Source organism: Triturus cristatus, chromosome 4_2 (genome assembly GCF_964204655.1).
Source record: "Triturus cristatus chromosome 4_2, aTriCri1.1, whole genome shotgun sequence".
Classification (NCBI taxonomy): domain Eukaryota; kingdom Metazoa; phylum Chordata; class Amphibia; order Caudata; family Salamandridae; genus Triturus; species Triturus cristatus.
Genome location: NC_140586.1, coordinates 888,882,368 through 888,904,651, shown reverse-complemented (window position 1 = coordinate 888,904,651; position 22,284 = coordinate 888,882,368).

Genomic DNA, 22,284 nt, shown 5'->3' with positions numbered 1-22,284 from the left:
TGATGTGCACTGTATTGAATAAGCCACATTTTGAATATGTATTGGTGCTGATGTTTAACAAAAAATTATAAAAGAACAAGCTATTTAATATTGTTGAACAATAAACATATATTTGATATTGGTTGACATCTGGGTAATGTTATATTCATGGTGAAATTGATAAGGTACACTAAGTACTGAATTTCCTAAAAAGATCTTCTCACACATGATTTACTTCTTCTAAAAATGGCAAATTTTTTTAAGCAATATACTGTTACATCCTCTGGACCCTTCTGGTTGTGGGGATATGTATGACTTGTGGGTTCACCAAGAACCCAATGAACCCAGAGCCAATAACTGAGCAGCGTCTTGCAATGTTTTTTTATTGTGTACCGGGTACATAGCAATTCATTTGAGAAAATATAAACAGGGAAAAATCAGTATGAAAGACACCTATGTATTTCTGAAATAAAAACAAAATATACAATTTAGAAACAGTAGCTATTTGCATATCTCCAAAATTGTGGGTGCCCATACTAGCATGTGAATTATAGGACATTTTTCAAAGTGACTTTTTTTTTACACATTGTCAATAGGTAATAACAGTTGCCCTACAATTCTGTGTTCCCCTAAGTGTCCCAATAGAAATGGTACTTCACCTATGTAGGTAGGCCTAGTGCTCGCGACAGGAAAGTGACCAAAACGCAACGTGGCCATCCCACATTTTTACTGTGAAAATAGACCCTTTTTTTGCAAAGTGCCTAGCTGTGGATTTTGAATCCTAGCTCTGCTGGCACCTAGGGAAATCTAGCAAACCTATAAATCTTTCGAAAACTAGACACCCTGGGAAATCCAGGATGGGGTGACTGGTCTGGCTCTTACCAGGTTCTGTTACCCAGTATCCCTTGCAAACCTCAAACTTTAATAAAAAAACACATTTTCCTCATATTTCTGTGGTGGAAAGTTCTGGAATCTGCGTGGGTCCACAAAATTCCACCCACCCGCATCCCTTAAAGTCTTTCGATAAAAATGGTACTTCACTTGTGTGGGTAGGCCTAGTGCCCGTGACAGGAAACGGCACAAAACACAACGTAGACACACCACATTTGTACTGTGAAAACTGACCCTTTTTTGCAAAGTGCCTAGCTGTAGATTTTGAACTCTAGCTCTGCCGGTAGGCGGGGAAAGCTAGCAAACCCATATATTTTTTAAAACTAGACACCCAGGGCAATCCAGGATGGGGTGACTTGTCTGACTCTCACCAGGTTATCTTACCCAGAATCCCTTGCAAACCTCAAACTTTGTGAAAAAAACACATTTTCTCACATTTCTGTGGTGGAAAGTTCTGGAATATCCGTGGATCCACAAACTTCCACCCACCCAGCATTCTAACATTTTAATAAAAACGGTATCTCACTTGTTTGGGTAGACCTACTACCTGCGACAGGAAACGGCCCAAAACGCAACATGGACGCACCACATTTGGAATTAGCGTGGATACACAAAATTCCACCCACCCAGCATTCCCCGAAGTCTTTCGATAAAAATTATACCTCACTTGTGTGGGTAGGTCTAGTGCCAGTGACAGGAAAAGGCCCAAAACGCAATGTAGTCACAGCACATTTTTACAGTGTAAACTGACCCCTTTTTGCAAAGTGCCTAGCTGTAGAGTTTGAAACCTAGCTCTGCCAGCACCTAGGGAAACCTAGCAAACATAAATTTTTGAAAACTATACACCCAGGGGAATCCAGTATGGGGTGACTTGTGTGGCTCTCACCATGTTCTGTTACCCAGAATTCCTTGTAAATCTCAAACTTTGTAAAGGACATAAACACATTTTCCTCACATTTCTGTGATGGAAAGTTCTGTAATCTCCGTGGATCCACAAAATTCCATCCACCCCGCAATCCCCAAAGTCTTTCAATAAAAATAATACCTCACTTGCGTGGGTAGGCCTGCTACTCGCGACAGGAAATGGCCCAAAACACAATTTTTACAGTGTAAACTGACCCTTTTTTTGGAAAGTGCCTAGCTGTAGATTTCGAACCCTAACTCTGCCGGTACCCAGGGAAATCTAGCAAACAAATATATTTTTGAAAACTAGATACCCAGGGGAATCCAGGACAGGGGGACTTGTGTGGCTCTCACCAGGTTCTGTTACCCAGAATCCCTTGCATACCTCAAACATTGTAAAGAAAAAAAAAATTCCCCACATTTCTGTGCTGGAAAGCTCTTGAATCTGCTTGTGTTCACAAACTTCCACCTGCCCCGCATTCTCCACAGTCTCCCAAATGGTACCTCATTCGTGTAGGAGGGCCAAGCACCAACAACAGGCAAGGGCCCAAAACGTATTGTGGAGACATCAAAATTACCTATCACAAAACGATCTGGTTTTGTAAGGGAGGGCACTAGGCCAACCCACACAAGTGAGGTACCATTTTTATCAGAAGATTTTGGGGACTGCGGGGCAGGTGGAGTTTTGTGGATCTACAAAGATTCTAGAACTTTCCATCACAGAAATGTGAGGAAAATTATTATTTTTTTAATAAAGTTTGAGGTTTGCAAGGGATTATGGGTAACAGAACCTAGTGAGAGCCACACAAGTCACCACATTCTGGATTCCCCTGGGTGTGTAGTTTTAAAAAATGTATAGGTTTTCTAGGTTTCCTTGGGTGCCAGCTGCACTAGGACCCAAAATCCGCAGGTAAGAACATTCCAAAAAAAGTCAGTGCCTAGTGGGCTTTCTGCCGCCCTGGGGAGGGGGAATCTGGGGCTATTGCCCCAATATACCCCCAAGCGGGGGGGGGGGCAGAAAGACTGTGACTATTTTTTTGGGGGGTGGGGACATTAGGATGGCCATTCTGGGTAGCCCTCACCTCTATGTATAAAACCCAGAATAATCGCTGGTGCCTAGTGGGCTCTCTGCCCCCCCCCCCCAGGGGGCAGATCAGGGGCTACTGCCCCATCTGCCTACTAGAAAGACTGTGGCATCTTTTTAGGGAGGGAGGCATTGGCACACCCACTCTGGGCAGCCCCCAACCCTGAATTTTTAAAAAATAGACCCCTGGTTTCTAGTGGGCTTTCTGCCCCCCCCCCACCCCCGGGAGGCAATTGCCCCATCTGCCTCCCGGGACAGAAAGACTGTAGCAGTTTTATGGAGTGGGGGCATTGGCTTGCCCATTGTGGTTAGCCTCCACCCCTACATATATATAAAAAAATCCCTAGTCCCTAGTGAGCTTTCTGCCCCCCAAGGGGGCAGGTCAGGGGCTACTGCCCCATCTGCTTCATGGGGGCAGAAAGACTGTGGCATTTTGTTCAGGGGGGTGGGGGCATTGGCATGCCCATTCTGGGCAGCCCCCACCCCGGACTTTGGAGAAAATAAATCACTGGTGCCTAGTGGGCTTTCTGCCCGTGGGGGGGCATATAAGGGTCTATTGCCACATTAGCCTTCCACGGGGGCAGAAAGTATGTACCATTTGTTTTGGGTGGGGGCATTGGCATGCCCATTTTGATCAGCCCACACCCCTATGTATGTATCTGGGGGGCAAAATGTCTTTTGCCTTTTTAGGGGGATAGGGTGGAGGCATTGGGATGCCCATTCTGGGCAGGCCCCACCTCTAGCCTGTTAAAAAAGAATCCCTGGTGTCTAGGGTGCTTTGTGCCCTCCCCGGGGTGGAATATTGGGGGCTAATGCCCCATCTGCTTCCCAGGGGGAGCAAAGGCCCTTGCACAAGGGGCTGCTCCCCCCTCCCTTGTACCAGTGGGTGAATCCATGCTTGGGGATCACCCTCCTGGGGTGATCCCCAAGCAGGGATCCACTAGGGAAGGGTACTATTGGCAAGGGGAGATTCTCCCCTTTCCAACGATACCTCTCTAAGTGTTTCGGTGCTCGGGGGCTGAGCTAGCCCCACAACCAATGAATGTGTGAAACTGAAACTAAGTTTCAGTTTCGTTTTGATTGTCATGATGACAGTGTGCCATGCGCGCGATCGTCATTACAAGGAAAACAGGCCTTGGGAGGTTGGGGAAGCTTTTCCTCACCACCCAAGGCAAAAAAAATGGGAATGTCTGCAGCAGAGGGATTTTCTGCACCTGTACTCATGACAAAGGGGTTCCGTCATGAGCACAGGAGCACTGGTGCTCAAGACGGAACCATTTCGTCATGAGCACCCAAAGGGTTAATGCCTGCTTCATGTAGATGTAGTTTTCAAATGCAAAGCCTGGTCTTGCTATCTTAGGAGACCTTAGGACATTGGGCTTTGCATTAAAGCTTTGGGTATTTGTGCTGACCCACCCAAGTAACACACCAGTGACACCCCATAGACACAAAGTGACACAAAGGAGAGCAAAGCACTTCTTGTGCTAAGAAAGGGCACATTTCCAGTGCAAAATAACATTTGTGTTGGGCAGTGAGTAAACACCAGTGCATGGCTATGCGGAACTTTACAATAGAGCAGAGCTAAATTAAATCTGAATCTCGGTGGCTTCAGAAACAATTGACTAACAAGGGACTGGCGCCTTCACTCCTGTTTCCAGCATGGTGAGTGTATGCCAAGGTTGCAAGAACTATGGGCTTCATTTAGAGTTTAGCAGACAGGGTACTTTGCCATATTCTCCCCCCAAATTGAGCGGCATATTTCCAATGTTCTTTTTGACGATGCAGTGTTTTTTGGGTGTTTTAGCGCCATATTTTCAAAGTGACGTTAGAGCCCCTCATCGTCACTTTTTCACTGCTAATGCCTATTTCTTTTAACGCCAGACCTGCTAGATGCATTTTCTGGGAATGATATGTAAGGTAGGCATTCTCTCGCAAAATCCATCACAAAACTGACCATGCCACACGCACAAGGATTTTTGGAAACAACGGCACTTTCGAAAAAGATGCTCAGAGTCCCATTAGCGGCAGTTTTTTACAGCGAGGGAAAAACTTGTCTAAAAAATTATGTTAATACATTGGTAAAAAGAGAAAACAGACCCAAATCAATTAGGCAAACTCAACGATGCCATGGCTCTACTGCTATTGCAGATAGGAGCATCAAGGAGACCACTACAGAGGCAGCGCAGGAGAAGGGAGCGTACTTTCCGCCGGAGGATAACCCTCATTGACCTCAGGGAGGGAGAGGTAATTTCCCATTACAGGCTCAGGAGAGAGTCCATTGTCTGCCTCCTGCACCAGATTGTGCAAAGGCAGCGGCCAACATCCCTCCGCAGGACAAACTACTATGGAAATGTTCAATCCTCCACAGCCAGAGTGGCAGGAGTATCCCAGGCATCCTTCTCCAGGTTCCTCCCCACCATCCTGGACGACATCATAAGCCTCATGCCCAAGCAGCTTTCAGTGTTGCCAGATTTTTAGACCCGTCCCAAGCCCAATGCAGCTCAAATACAAGCCCAAAATAAGCCCAATCAGACCAGTTCCAGCCCAAAAACCAGCCCAAATTAGCAAGTGTCCAATTAAGCGCAAATCGACATCAGAACCAATTTTAACGACAAATATACATTCTATTCAATATACAGATGGTGGGAGGGTGTTAACTGGGCACCTGCCTTAATGCTACTCATTTTTAAGACCAGTTCTCCCTGTGACTTTGTCATGTGAAACAGGCACTGCTCAGAAAACAAAGGCAACAATTAAAAATGTCCAGCGAACTGGTGATTAATGATCCTGCTGGAGAGCAGCCCTTTGCCTGTTTGTAGTTTTGAAATGCAGATAGGCTTTATTTTATTTGGATAGCTCAGTGGGTTACTGCCTTTGTCACAGAGATTCTTGTGTTACTTGCAGTTCAGAAATTACATTCCTAACATAGGACAGTGACTTATGAACTGTCATCAAAGAGCTGCATACAAACATGGATGGTATAGTTAGAACTTTTTTTTGTGTTACTATATAGTTAGAAATTCCCCAGTCTTTCATTATTTTAATGTTGCTCAAATGAGTTTGGGCCGATATACATTTTTATTAGTAAAGCCAACCCCCAACCACTGGGTATGCTTTAATCCCGAGTTTGTGCTTTCCCAGCCCAAACCCTCTTAAAATATACTGCCCAACAGCATGGATGACATTTAATTCCTACACCTTGTAATCCTCATTGACTTACGTGACATTCCCTATAGACTGAATGCCATACTTGTATGATTCATTGTCTCTGTATATTGTGTGTGTGATGTAAAGTACTGTGAGTGACACCCTAAACTGATATGAATAGCGCTATACAACAAATGAAATGCATATGATAGGGGGCTACAGAGACATGAAGGCACTGTTGGAGGTTGGTAGCAATGGTATCTGCTGAAAAAGAGGTCATTGATGAGGCGCCAAAAAAGACTTTCGCACTAGCGCTAAACACGATTGTGTCATGATGTCTCACTGTCACTTACCTGGTCGCTGGTAAGTCAGGTGGTCACCGGTGGTGGGTGGCTGGCAGACTGGACTGGAAACTAATGCTGCCTGGCAGGCTGGCAGCAGGCACGGTGGCAGTGGCTGGGCCTGGGCCCGTGGCTGGGCATGGGCGCTGGCGGGCCAGGGGGCTGGAGTGACTGCTGGGGCTGGAGTGACTGGGGCTGGAGTGACTGGGGGCTGGGCTGGAGTGACTGGGGCTGGAGCTGGAGCGAGGTGGGCCTGGGACCGGGCGGCTGGGCATGGGCCTGGGCCTGCTGATGAGTTCACTAGTCGGAGCCGGAGGAGTCTTGGTCTCTCGGACTCGTCGTTGTCTCTCCAGTCCTACTCCTCCTCAGTCACACACAGTAGACGTGACGTCACGTCTTCACTGCCTGCGCACTGCGCTGTGTGACTGCTGCCAGTGCTGCACGCTGCACTCCGCACTCGTCGTCGTCATCATCAACAGCATCAGCAAGCATGAAGCAAACAGACACTGTCACTCTCATAGATCGCCGCCGAAAAGACCGTGCTCCTCCGCCTCCGGTCAGCCCCCGCATTATATGGGAACTGTGGGGGCTGACCTAAAATTAATTCCCAGGGCCGTCATTGGTAGCGTTTTCGCGCGCTACAACATGACGGCCCTGGAGACCCCCCACATTGGCTAATTATTTGCCACGGCCCACGAGGGGTACGGTAAAGTTAGGTGGTGCCTGCAGCCTGCGTGGTCTGGATGAGGCCAGGGGCTCTTCTCAGTGTGACGTCATGTAGTGTGTGTGCACTGTGCTGCTGTGCAGACTTGGCAGGCAGCAGGTGCCGCGCCCGGCCCCGGGACCGGCAGGCAGCAAGTGCAACAATGTAACAACTAGTCAAGTCAACTTAGCCAATGGCAATGGCAACTGCAACATTGACCAATGACTTGTTGCGTTGTCGACCGTTGCCTGGCTTGGTTCGTTGTGCAGCTTGACTTGAGTTGCTACCTGCTGTGGCTGGCTGCTGGCTGGCCTGAAGAAGACGTCACGTGCTGCCTCTCTCTGGGTAGGGGGGTGGGTGGTGGGGGGCTGGGCGGCCGCGGGATTCGGGAATGATGATTGCTAAATGCTAATGCGGACTGTTGCTGGCCTGGGGCTGGGCCGCTGGGCGGGGCCCGGGAGGATTAAACAACTTTGATTAGGCAGAGGCAGGCGCAGGAGCAATCTCATGCATGTTATGGCGATGGTGGGCGTGGGCGCCCGCCCCAGGACAGTATTTCCCGCACAACTACATAAATCCAGCCCAAAAAGTAGCCCCCCGCCAGGCATGGGTTTTTCCCGCACAACTGGGGAAAAAGTCACCCAATTGTGCGGGAAATAGCCCAATCTGGTAACCTTGGTAGCTTTACTTCCCCAACACAGTGCAGCAACAAGCAAGGTTTTTACGTCATTGACGAATTCCCATGTGCTGGGTGCAATGAGAGAGGTGATGATTTTGGGGTCCCCCCTAACCTAGGGGGAGTACCAAGCAGAGGCCTTGAACACTAAGAGCATATCATGCTGGTGAACGATTCAGTGGTGGTCCCTTCCTCCTAGGACCACCCCAAGCACAGTTATGAGCAAAAATACAATCCCAACCAAAGGCCCTGCAAAGCATTATGGGATGAGATTAGCAGTGGGCAGTGAATATTATAGTGTCCAATATCAAAATAATTCTACAAAGAGCTGCAGTTCAACTAGTCATTACTAGATGTCCCTCACCCGTCAAATGCAAAAGCATTTAAATGATTATTACATCAATCTGCAGTTCCGTTACTAGATGTCCCTCACGAGTCAAATGCAAAAGCATTGAAACCCTTTCATGAAGCTTTTGCATTTGACTCACTGGTGCCATTTTGGCATGAGAGCAGTTGATGCCTCTGCCTCATGACACCAGCGATGTCAGCCAGGGACTGCTGGAGGACATGGAAGGGACAGTAGGTGCCTCTAATGGCTGCACTGTTGTCCCTATTGGGGGGCTGGCCACCACAGTCTCCATCCACGCTTACGCCTACTTTGCCAACCCCAGCTAGACTCCTACAAAAGTGCATTGGAAGGTAATCTGTGGGTATTCAGAGTCAAGGGGTGTGGGTGTGGTGGCAGGTGGTGCCTGTTGGTAGTTAGGCGGTTGTTAGGCGGGGTGTGTGGAGAAGCCACAATGCAGCTTACCTTCCCCATGTCTGGCAATGGTGTCCCAGTGGAGTCCAGCAGTTCTTGGAGGGTGTCCTGGTCGATGGTTGGCAGGTTGCCATCATCCCCATCATCACTGATGTCGGGGACAGGGTGCTGACCAGGAGGTGAGGGTTCATCCTCTGCACTGAGATGGGGAAATGCTAGTGGTGATGTCTTCTACATGTTGACATGGTTTAAAGCAGTTTACAAACGAAGTGCAATACATTACACTTTCAGTTCCTTATTGATGCATAGGACAGCTGTTACGCTAGGGTATGGATTGCAAATAGCACTGTATTTCCCATTCTGATGACTGGATATCAGCATTGTTGTTTCTACCACTGTGTGCCTCCTCTGAGTGGATGGGCCCTGTCCTAGTATTCAGATTCCAATCACTAACGTTCATGCCGTTTCATCATGACCAGAGTTGGTTATCGGCAGGGTGTCACACATTGTTTTCATCAGACCCATGCACTTGTGTACACACCTTCTCTGGCTGTTACAAATTTGGTCCTGGCAGCCAACTTGCTCCCACACAGTGATGGCACCGTGATAATACATTGACTCTCATGTGCGTATGACACCTATGTAATGTGTGATCATCTCCAATGGAATGGCACGGCTGGTATAGATTGAGATGTGTCAGGCAGTACCCCAGATGGTAGAAGTGCTGGGAATGGTGACATGTTTTTAGGAAATGGCACAACACTGCGGTGCAAACAGTTTAGCTGCGCCCGCGGTCATTCCACAAACACAGGAAAGCACCATATTCACATGAAAATGTTACACCACATGAATTTTCCTTGCGCTGGCATGGATAAAACAGACAAGGGCCAACACAGACACCCCTGCAGCATGGTGCAAGGGAGCCTGCATTGACACACTACTGTTTTTTATCCAGAGTCACAGGGGTGAGCACAGGGTGGCTCATATTCTAGTAAACACAGTCCATCCATGCATTTGGGAAATGATGCAGCTTGGCATTGCAGATTTGTTTGCATCGATGTCCTGCGCTTTTTTACTTGAAATATGGCCCATGGTCCACTGGTGTACATAACTTACATTCACCCCCACACCCAGTCATATATATGTAGATGAGAGAAGGTCAGGTGGTCCCTACCATGGCAGCTGACACCTGTGTGGTCTGAGCCTGCATGCCAAGACAGCTGCGTACCAGGTAGTTTAATCTAGGTAAGTATGGATGTGACTCTTGAAATGTCCCTATATGTAGGTACTACCCATGGCCCACTTAGCCCCCACTCATCAGGTGTGTTGTTTCTCCTGTGAGATACCAATTGTATGCTAGGCAATTTGAGGCTAGGTTAATGTGCATGGGCCCAGGTGAGATGGAGGGGCATCTTTCATAGACATGTGGTGCAGCACAGCACAAGAAACCATCTTGCTGTCCCAAGCTGTGTGAAATGGAAAGTGCAAGCTTGCGCAGTGTTTACAACAAGACAACCCATCCCTGTGCTTTCATTTATGCTGGTGCACATTCAGCGGGCTAACACCTACGCAGGGTCCCTTGAACCATGGTGCAAGGGTGCCTCCTTTGGTGAATGTCTGCTGTTTGTGCACCAGCAGAGGCAGTTAAGGAATGTGCCATATCTTGTAGAAAGGGTACATTGCTACCCCCATCGTTTTGATATAGGATAGCACAGCTAGAAGGCTTGCGATGCTGCCCTACCCCAACATATGGTCAAAAGGCCCATGAGCCTCCCATTGACGTCATTACTAACCATAGATGAGCCAGTTGCCTACCGTTTGGCCTGCAGACAGAACCACAGAGCTGCCTGGACTGCAGGACATTGGCCCTTGTTGGGACTTAGCCTGTTGCCGATGTAGTTCATCATAGCCAGCACTGTCCTGTCCCGCAATTCCAACCACCAACTCCTCAGAGATGACTGTGGGCACCTGCTCCTCCAAGGGATCTAGCTCCTCCTGGGGCGCTGGACTAACACCCACGGTCTGCAATGCTGCCTGTAGATTTGTTGTCAGATTTGTGCATAGCATAGTGCCAGTGCTTCCTACAATCCATCACTGTCCTCTTGACTTCAGCAATGCTGTTCACGTTGTCCACTGTGGACTGCCATATGGTGTTTCTCCTTCCCAATGACGCTTTGGCTCTGCCTCCTCCACGATCAAGATCTCATTCTACTCCAGATCGAACTTCCTCTTCCTCTTCCACTGGGACTCTGGCTGCTAGTGGGGTTGGTGGGGCACAAAAGTGACACTAGGTTGGATAGCTTCTGTTTTTATGGCTACTAATATCCCGAACGTCACTTTTTCTATGTTAGTGAGCAATATTTTTTAGCGACTTGGGGGCAGATTTATAATAACTGGCGCATCCCTGCATATCAGCAGGGATGCGCCAGTTATTTTGCGCCCCAGCTCCGCCATCATGAATGCGCCGCATTTATAATGCGGCGCACCATGGGGCAACAACGGCACAGATGCGTCACGCATCTGTGCCGTAAAAGTGGCGCATTGCAGGAGTTGCGTCGCAAGCGCGACGCAGCTCCAGCAATTCTCTGGGGGGCCCTATCTTGTTAATTCTGAGTCAATCCTTACGCCTGCTTCAGGCAGGCGCAGGGTTTTGATGCAGCATGGGCCTAAAAGTGACTGAGTGAAATCTTGTAGATTTCACTCAGCCACTTTTAGGAGGCGTTCCTGTGCCGGAACGCCCCCCCCTGCGCAGGAACGCCTACATGTGGTGCAGGGCTTTACAACGTGACGCATCTCCCAGATGCGTCACGTTGTAAGTACCCCGCACCATGGGGTAGGATTTGCGCGCCGCCGCTGCGTCACAAAAATGATGCAACGGCGGCGTAAATGAGGCGCAAGGGGCTTGTAAATCTGCCCCTTGGTGCAGCCACAATCTTTCAGGTGCTCACCTAAAGCATGAGTGTGATTTTAGGAATAAATAAACAATCTCCCAAAACACTCTGGGAGTTTTCTCTGCGGCTGTGGGGGTCATTATTATGGAGAGAAAAAAAGGGCGAACCTCCGTCTGCTAGTAATAGGGTTGATGGCTGGCTGATGTCTGTACTCTGATGGCTTATACTCAGAGTAAGTTTTCTAACTGTAGAGCAGGCGTGGGTAGCGCCATCAGAAAATTGACAGTTCTCTCAACTCAGATTAGAGTGAAGGGACTTAGGGTTTGGCACTCATGGACCCTGGCCATGTTTGTGATGGAGTACCCTGTACTCTAAATCAGGCCTTTTATTACCACTTTTTAAAGGGCAAGATTTAGCTAGCTTTTTTGAACTCACAAATGGCCCGAATCACAGATGCAGGCTGTTTGCGACTGCAAAAAAGCGTTTTCCCATGTGCCAAACCCTTTTTTACGATTCGGTAACCTATTTCCAAATAGCGAAATAGGGTTTGCGATTCGCTATTAGGAAGGGGTATGTTTAGGGCGTCCCTTCCTAACAGAGACTTGCAGTAATATATGTGAATGTTTTGTGACCGAAATGGCATTGCAAAAATTTGCATTTTACTGCCTACTTCAAGTAGGTGGTAACCCATTCGTAAATGGGGGAGGGTCTCCAAGGAACCCCTTCCCCTTTGTGAATGGTTGGAAAAATATTTTTTAAGAACAGGTAGTGCTCTCACGGACCACTGCCAATACTTAAAAAATGAAAAGAAAACTTTTAATTTTTGGTTTTGAAACGTGTCCCATTGCCTTTTAAAGAAAACGGGCTGCTTTTAAAAAAAAAAATTGCTTTATTTAGATGCATTCACAGACATGGTGGTCTGCTGGCCACCATCTCTGTGATTCAACTATTCTCAAAGGGTCGCAAATTTCGACCTACCTCAAGATTATTAGTGAGGTAGGTCAATTTGTGACTCACTGGGAATAACAAACAGTGTATAACACACTGGGCCTATATTTACAAGGAGCTATCACCGTATTAACGGCACTTCATGGCAGCCAAAGTTGTGATAAATTTACCACCACTTTCACAAGTTGGTGCTAGCAGCCCACAGCACCAGTTTCCCTGCGGTGGCAGCCGCAACCACACCACTCCTCAACATTCTCAACGACCAGACAGATCGGCGATAGAAACACAAAACAGGTGTTAAGGCGCGTTAGCGCCAAGAAATCTACACCTGCTCTGACCTGGTGTTAAGTCGGACGGCAGCCAGCACCACAAAAGGGAGACCAGCCCCAGGGCCACATCCGAAGGGCAACAGATGCCATGTAGCCACACATCATGCGGCCCGGACATAAAAGAGGGCCACAACACCCACCCACACCACCCCCGGACCACCCCTCCCGCCAAAGACATGCCACATCGGCTACACAAAAACATGAACAAAATATTCTGTATGACGTCGCGCAATCACAACAGTTGAAATGCATGTGTCGTCACAGTAATGAGCATCACACATTCACTTTCGAAGCAACAAATAAAACTTCATTAAAATTAACACCCAAATCAAATGAAGACACAGTCCGTAGGTCACAGCCTGCACGACAAAAAACATGATGAGAAGGTGTGTCCTGCGCACATCAATGGTCAGAGAGAGAGCGAAGGGGAGAGAGAGGAAGAGAGGGAGAGAGAGAGAAGAAGAGAGAGAGAGAGTAGAAGAAGAGAGGAGGAGAGAAGAAGAGAGGGGGAGAGAGAGAGAGAAGAAGAGAGGGGAAAAGAGAGAGAGAGAGAAGAAGAGAGGGAGCCGCCCCTGCGCACCCAGGCCACACTGCTCACCTGCTGCCACCGGTGTGTTTCCAACTGCTTTTTGGCATGTAGTGCAGTCCATTAGGTCACACATCTGAGTCAGAGCCATCATCTGAAACAGAGTCCAAATACATGACTGGCACAGTACACACACCCGCCCATGCACATCCAGGTAGAGGCATCACAAAGGCACCCGCCACCCATGGAGCATGCCTGCCCATGCACACCCAGGCCTCACTGCTCACCTTCCGCCACCGGCGTGTAGATCATCACAAAGGCACCCGCCGCCCATGTAGCATTCCTGCCCATGCACACCCAGGCCTCACTGCTCACCTTCCGCCACCGGCATGTAGACTGGATGTCCACCACGTGCCGCTGCAAGCCACAAGCCCGGGTCCCGCGGACATGGCACCCTCCACACCATGCAGCCATGCTCCGCAGGCCACCAGGTCTCATATGTGTTGCTGGGTCTTGAATACATATTACGTACATCAGTTGTGTGTCTTTTGCACACCCTATCAGCCCAATGGGTGCCACTAAGTCTGTGACCCATAAGCAAGACCACGTGGCGGTAGGCCCGCGCTGCCCGCTGGCTTTGGCCTACACTGCGGTCCAGCAGGGCACACGAAACCTGAGTTGCCCAGACCGGCAGGACGGGGCATCATCGCAGGGTGCCCACCCGCCCAGCAGTTTAAGGTGCCACTAACTCAGTGCACCCAAAGTCACGGTCCCGTGGTGGGGTGCCTATGCCTGCCGCAATGCGCCGGGTGCGACTAACCCTGTGCTACCCCAGTCAGCGCCATGTGGTGGTTGGCCCGTACCGTACGCAGGCCTGGGTTGCCACTAACCCTGTGCAACCCCCAGCGCCACGTGGTGGTTGGCCCGTGCCGTACGCAGGCCTGGGTTGCCACTAACCCTGCGCGCAACAAAACTCATGTGCCCTTCATGATTGGGAACCGTGGCATCCGTCATCCAGTCACCACGGGCAGAGGATAATGTGATTTCATCGTCCCCTTATGTTGGCGGAGTCACATGGCCGGTGACGCCTGTGCCCGATGAGTGTGATGTGCGTGCAAACCTGCCCTCAGGGTGTGGCTGTGACATGCTGACAACTAGACCAGTGACCTGCACACCACAAGCGAGTTCGCCTGTGACGGGGAGCAATGAGGGCCCCCCCTTGGAGTGTAAGCGGAGTGGTCTGGCCCTGCCGTATGCCAGACCAGCACAGGGCTTGCCGCAACGACACGTGGGCTCTGGGCGTTGTTCAGTCCATGTCCGGACAAGGAAGTGAGTGATGCATGTGTCTTAGTTGTACTGTGCACGGGAGCCGGTACACAAAATGCAATGTAGCACCCTCTGACTGGCATCCCGCAGGATGACGCAAGGGAAATCACTGTCCCTACATTCATCCACACATGCATACATGACTGATGATGGACATGACACAGAAGTGCGTCAATGGATGTTTATTGCACATCCAGTGCAGTTATGCAGCTGGAGCGGTTCAGGGCAATGTCCAGCACACTACACACTATGGGCCCGTGGAGGGCCAGTAAGAGTCCATCCGGGGATGACAAGTCCTGCTGAAGGGAAGGGTACAGTCCGCAGCCGTGTCGCCGTGTCATTGGACACCAATCCGGAAGTGGCAGTCCATGTCGCTGTCCAAGGTGAGTGCAGCGGAGTGTATCGTCGTGGGTCAGTGCAAGGTCATGAGGCAATGTGCGGGACCAAGCAGACACAGGCTAGGTGGCGGTAATGAATGCTAGTGCCTGGTCCTTCTGACCACAGTCCCATCCACGTCCTAGTACCCGGGTTTGTGCCCTGCCCCACCTGTGGGTGTTACAGAACCGGCTGCCTCATTGTGTGCCACTGACACATCAGGGGCCTGAGTGGATGCGCCTGCCGCACTGTGTGCCACTGACACATCAGGGGCCTGAGTGGATACGCCTGCCGCACTGTGAGGCACTGACACACCAGGGGACGGGGATGTGGATGGTGTGGGGGCAGCAGCATTCATCGGCGCCACGCCTTGTGGCGGCAATGCCATGGTGGAGGTCTGTAGGGCATGATAGATCCAAGCTACATTTCGATGATGTGCAGCGGTGGCTGCCATCCTTTCCGCCTCCATCCGCACCATGTCCTCCATGAGCCTCCGTATGTGTGCCAGCTCACGGCTGGTATCGCTGGAGCCACTCTGGACAGCTGTTCTACTCTCCGTGTCATGACTCCAGCGATGTCAGTCAGGGCTTGTTGGAGACCATGGGGGGGATATAGACACCCAAGGATGGCATGCAGTTTGGCAGCCATGATGTCGAAGCCCACCCGCACCTGCTCAGCCGTCTCCATCTGACCCTCCAGCACACGGCGTTGGAAGGCCATGTGTTGTTCCTGGAGGTCTTGGGAGGGTACTGAGGCTGTGGGTGCCTCTTGCTGGGTGGTTTGAGTGGTGGGTGGGGTCTCATCGATGTAGCTGGGCTGCCCTGAGTCTGGAGGTGAGTGGCGGATCAGATGAATTATGTCTTGGATGGTTTGGGTGTCGATGCTGGTGTTGTCTTCCTTGTCATCCCTGAAGAGTGGCTGGGACTGCCCTGCAGGAGGTGTTGACGGTGCCCCTGTGATGTGAAGGGGAGATGGTGTATTACAATATGTCCACATGTGTGTAGACGCATGGTACAGGTTGACATTCAGACAGCATGGCATTGTACATTGTGACAGTCTGTAGATCTGGGCCATGACCCAGAGTCATTGTGGGTGTGCACTGTGCTCCGCTTGATTGTGCATGTGTGCCATCGTGGCCATCTCCATCTGTCCACCCAGTACCTGGTGGTCACTCACCCTGTTGCCATTGTGTTGTGTCCTGTCGAGCAGTGTCCGGTTCCCCGACTCCAGCCGCAGTCTCCATGCTGATGACTGTCAACACCAGCTCCTCCATGTCATCCAGCTCAAGCTGTGGCGCTGGGCCCCCAACTCCAGTCTGCATTGCTGCCTTCTGGTTGGCGGAGAGCTTCTCCTTGGACTTCCGCTTGATATCATTCCATTGCTTCTTGACCTCATCCATTGTGCTCTTCGACAACATTCACCTTGTCGATGATGTCCCGCCATATTGCAGTTTTGGTGCCCAGTGACACGTTGGAGGTGACGAAGAGTTGTTGATGGTGTTCCATCACCTCCGTGACTCTGATCCTGTTCGCCTGCGGATTGAACTTCGTCTTCCTCGTCGTCTTGTCCTTGCCCATCCCTGTCCCCGTGGTCCCAGGCCAGTCGTCCGGGGTGCTCGTGGGGTTGCGCTCGTCCTCTGTGTATGCTCCGGCTGCCTCCATGGTGCTTGTGTGTAGGTCAGTTTGTGTGTGGGTGTTTTTCTGCTTTTATGGAGATTTTTCCCACCTGCCAGGTGTGTGTTGCAGGCCTTGCACTGCTTATCGCTGATTTCCTCATCGCGCTTTGGCCCATCACAGGTTTTTTGGTGTTGTGGTTTGTGTTTTTATCTCCATCAAGGTGGTTTTATCGCAGTCATTGTCCGCGGTTTTGACAGACTATCGCATGCTACCGCCATGTTGTGAATCCCACGTTGTCATGGGGTTATGTTCCCGCAATGGGCTGAGATATTAAAAGTTGCGTTACGCTACTCATGCGGTAGTTATCACACGTTCTTGTGAATAAACCCCACTGTGGTACATAGCTGTTTGTGATTACCTAATAGTGAATCGCAAAAATTCGCTATTAGGTAATCGCAAACGGAAATCTATGTACACCTGGCCCTTAATCCTTACAGGAAATTATTATCTTCCTTCTCAAAAACTTCCCTTTTTTCACACCCAGTTGATCTATTTGTATTTTCATCTAGAGTTTCTAGTTCCTTTCAGTCACCTATAATTTGCTTCCTTAATGAATCTCTATCTAATGGATCATTGCATTCTTCTTTTATAGCTAATGTTGCCTCAATCACCACTTCTAAATCAGAATTCAATTCAGCACTCTCCTGCACAACATCCACTTCCATTTCCATATGAAGTCAGAAACACAATCAGCCAACACATTCTTTTCTCTCCTTGGATAGTCAACGGTGTAATTAACCTTATAGTTGCTGTAGCTTAAACTGAGCGCCCGAAATTCTCAAAATCTGCCTAAAATCACACCTATTCCTCATATTTATCTAGTATGATGCCGAGATTACAGGCACAGTCCGTTGGATTTGGGGGGGACCCTAGCACCGAGGGCCACTAGATATCGTTTCATGTGGAGGGGGTGGATCCCAGGATGAGGACTTCTGTCTTGTCAGAGTTGAAATTAAGACAGCTGCTCTTCATCCAGGTGGCAACAGCTTTCATCCCTTCTAGGAAGTTGTGCCTGATGACGTTGGGTTCATTGGTGAGGAAGAGGTTCAGCTGTGTGTTGTCGGCGTGGGAGGCGATGTAGAGTCTGTGGTTCATGATGATGGTTGTGAGGGGGGCCATGTAGATGTTGAAGAGGGTGGGGCTGACAGAAGAGCCCTGGGGCCCTCTGCAGTTGTACTCTGTCGCCCTAGAGCGATATGGTGGAAGTCTGACCCACAGCTGCGGCCCTAGCTGGTAAGAGCGGTGGGGCCCAGTGGGGGGGATTACGCCAGACGATGACAAGGGGAAATTAATTATTTATTTAATTTTCCCTTATCGTCCATTGAAATCCCCCCCACCCGGCCCCACCGCCTACTGCTCTTACCTGCACAGGCCACGGCTGCTGACCCGTTGTGTTCCACCTGTGAAGAAGGATCGGATCCAGTTGAGGCAATTGTCGCGGATGCCGGTGCCATGGTGCCATGGTGTCTAGTGGCTAGGGAGCGGTGGGAGACATTGTTGAATGCTGCCAAAATGTCCAGGAGGATGAGGGCCACGGTTTCGCCCTGGTCGAGGAGTGAGCGGATGTCATCGGGGCTGTGATTGCTTCGGAAACTGGATTGGGAGATGTTCAGGATGTTGTTTGTTTCAGTGAAGTCAGCTAGTTGGCTGTTTATGGCTTTTTCAATGACTTTGGCTGGCAAAGGGAGCAGGGAGATGGGCCCGAAGTTCTTAAGGTCTGTCGGGTCCACAGAGGGACCATCTTACAAGACATCCTGAAAAAGCATATGACTTGGGGTGGATCGATGAACAGACCAAACAGTTTCTCACTACACTAGATCCTCGCAGACCCCATCTCTACATGTTACCCAAAATACATAAAAATCTGCAGCAACCACCTTTTAGACCTATTGTTTCAGGATGCGGGTCCATTTTTGACACCGTTGGCAAATATCTGGACCATTACCTGCAGAAGTTTGTGCAGAACTGGTGGTCATATACCAGGGATACTACAGACTTCCTCAAAAAACTTGAGCTAATTCAACCCAACATCCAATCAACCTGGCTACTGTGCACCATCGATGTGGTGGCACTCTACACTTCTATTCCTCACTCCACAGGTATGGAGGCAGTTGAATGGGCCCTTCTCCAACGCAAAGACATTGACACAGAAAAAGTTTTCATTTTACAGCTACTACATTTCTGCCTTCACCATAGCTACTTCAAATGGAATGAAAGATTTTACGCCCAACTCTCGGGAACCTCTATGGGTTTTCCGGGGGCCCCATCGTACGCTAACATCTTCATGGCGATGTTCGAACAGGAATATATCATGGACATTCCCCAGTGGTGGTCAAACATCTACACATACTGTCGGTACATCGACGACATCTTTTTGGTTTGGACTAACTCACAACAACTCCTCGAACAAATGATAACCACTCTCAACTCACACAACCCCAGGATTCAATTCACTCACAAAATTGACACACAGTCCATCCAATATCTCGACGTCACTATCAACAAAAATTCAGATGGACATGGACTGACCACAACAGTCTATACTAAACCCACAGATCGCAACAATGCACTACAATTTTCCAGCTTCCACCCCAGTAACCTCATCAACAATCTACCTTACTCCCAGTTCATTAGGATCAAACGCATCTGCTCAGAAACAACTGACAGTACAGCAAAAATCAGTGAATACAAGGAAAAATACCAGGAACGGGGGTACCCTCTCACAATCATTGATTCATGTGCACAAAGAGCGATGGCAAAATCCCGTGGAGAACTACTCACACCCGTCAGGAAAACAAACAAATCGAACATAGTGTTCTTATCCAAATACTCGACCAGTTCCACTGCAATCAAAAGAATCATTAACAAACGTTGGGAACTACTAGCCAATGAAACTGATTTTAACAACATCTTTCGGGAATTGCCTCTGCATGCCTACACCAGGGGTCAAAATCTTCGAGAACTAATATCCTCCACGAAGAAACCCCACATCACCAACATCAAAAAAGGAACTATGAAATGTCAAAACTGCTCGCATTGCAACAACATCATCCCAGGAAATATCTTAAAACACCCCACCACGGGCAAGGATGTCCTGCTCAGACATACCAGTGACTGCAACACCACGAATGTAATATACGGGATCAAATGCCCGTGTGGCAAACTGTATATTGGCAAAACCGAACGGAAAATGAAAATACGACTCACAGAACATAAAAGTCGTATCAGAACTCAGAACAAAAATTCACCTCTGGCGACCCATTGGCACGAAGCATGCCATTCAATATCACAACTTAGATTCCAAATAATTGAACACGTTGAGCAACAACAAGGAGTCAATACCCACCTTAGACTCCTACAAAGGGAGGTCTTTTGGATCAAACTTCTGGACACCATGGCACCGATTGGTCTCAATGATAGGTTAGACATGTCATGTTTTATTTAATTATGAGCTGATCGACTTCACAGATAAGCCCTAGGTGGCTTCTCATAACTCAGGCAAGTGATATGCACTTTAGCACCACTAGAGCACTAAACAGTGTTACATATACATTACCCACCAGCACACTATTGTTCAAGCCACAGGTCACCCCTTCGTTTTCTTTGGTGGCCAGACCATCCTTATGTTCTTACATGACTTATCTGATCCCCACACATTTTTCCACTCAGCACCTACATTCCCCACATGTTCCTCTCGTCTAATACGAGGCTTATTCTCACCCTTCACATAGGCTGTATTCCAGGCCCTTCTTATGGTGAATCTTCTTTCTCTGAGCCGAGAGTTCTCAATTTGTTTTAAACCTCCCAGGCAGGAATCTCAGCACTCGATCTTCCCCGATAGCGTTTTGCCTCTCGTAAACGATTGTTATCCCTTCAATATTTTTCTCTACTTATATTTTTTCTCCACTTTTATATTTCCTTTTTTTTTTTACGATAGCATGTAATGAACTTTGTGTTATTTCATATTCATCTGGAAGTCTATTGACTCCGTTTCAAGATGGCGCTTCCGTGCGTTTGTCTATTTTGAAACACCAAGCTGGTTGCATTCGTTCCCAGTAGTCCGCTGTTTATGTCGAGCACTTCCGGTTTGTTTCCGGTTTTCACTTTTGAAAAAGCACCCTCGACTTGACTTTTTCACCCGCTTATCTTTTGAGGAGCTTCGTCGGTTACTCTCTCTTCTAGCTACCTTTCAGGTAAGGTTCCTGTTACAAGTTTTTTTGTTGGCCGATGTATCCGTTAACTCCGGTCACGCTTTGTTTTAAAACCTTGTTCTGTTTACTCTCTCCGTAGCTTTTTAAGCATCTCCTTAGAGGTAAGATTTCTACCCTTTGGAAACGCATTATATTCTTGCAAACTGCATCAGTCGCAAGTCCCGGTAGCCTCATTTATTCCACACGGTACGTTTGTTTATATTTTCTGTTTACTCTCTCTTCAGCTTCTAAAAGCATCTCTTCAGAGGTAAGATTTCTATCTCCTCGGAAAAATATTATACTTTTTTATACTTATTTTGTCTCAGGTTTCGCTAGCCCCACTTACCCTACATAGTCCGCTTTTTTACATTTTCAGAATCACGAGTTTCCAATCAAACAGGTAAGCGTGAATCTGGCAGTTATCAACCGCCATCACTCACGTATATCCCACAGCTCTAGTTGTTGCTGACACGGTCACATCATTGTCTCTTTCAGAGCATACTAAATCGTACACACTATCAGGTAACTCTTTGAGTGACGTTTGTTCATTATCAGATTTCTAGAGATTGAGCCCTAAACACATTGTACTCATAAGCAAATGGATTACCTTATATCTTTCAGATTGGCCCCTGACGAAGGAACCGGCTGGTTCCGAAATGCATTGGGCATTTATATTTCTGTTGTGATGTAATTTTGTTGCATTATCAGATGTTTTTAACATGTAATTGTCTTAATGTTACACATGATTTTTGTATGACACCGCGTTCTTTATGAAAACATGACATGAATTATCTTTTGGTACAAACCGCAATATCTTTATTTGTTGTTTCGCACCCAAATAACGCGAAAAGTTTTAGATAATGTGTTGTTTCTTTGTTGAAAATTAAAGCACAATATGATTTCAAAGATTGTATAGTGTCAGACTAGACACTTTGTGAACAGTGCACAGTTATACACAGGCTCTCACCCTGTCAATATCTGGTCTTTAGCACAGTAGGAGAGGACAAACTCCTACATAACTGTAGCACCGCTGTTTTACTAACGTCAGAACTTTTGACAAAATTGGTTCATCACCGGAGTGCTCTCCCTACATAACCGCTGTTTCACCTGTTCTGTGATACAGCCATGCCATATACTCTTAAGTGTATTATAACCTTGCGGTAAATGCTAACTTTGGAATGGCTGCATCAAAACATGTTGTGTTTGGTGTCAAACGCTTTGGAATACTACCCCCACCAATTCTGTCAGCGGGGGTAGCATTCCTCCCTTCTAGAGGGAGAGACATGTTCACACTGGCTAAACCTGGTAGGACTTTCCTGAGCCCTGGCATCACAAAATGGATGCCTCTGCCACATACACGGGTCTGGCCTCCTGCTGCTGACCGAAACTCTGGCAGGGGAGGCCTGGATAATAGTTTTCCTCTCGAAGGGAGGTGTAACCACCTCCCCAGACAGGCATATGTGTATTGGGGCTGGGCGGGAGCACTCTCTGGTGCTTAGACTGCACTGGGGGCACGTTTGGTGTCCCTCTGCATAGTCC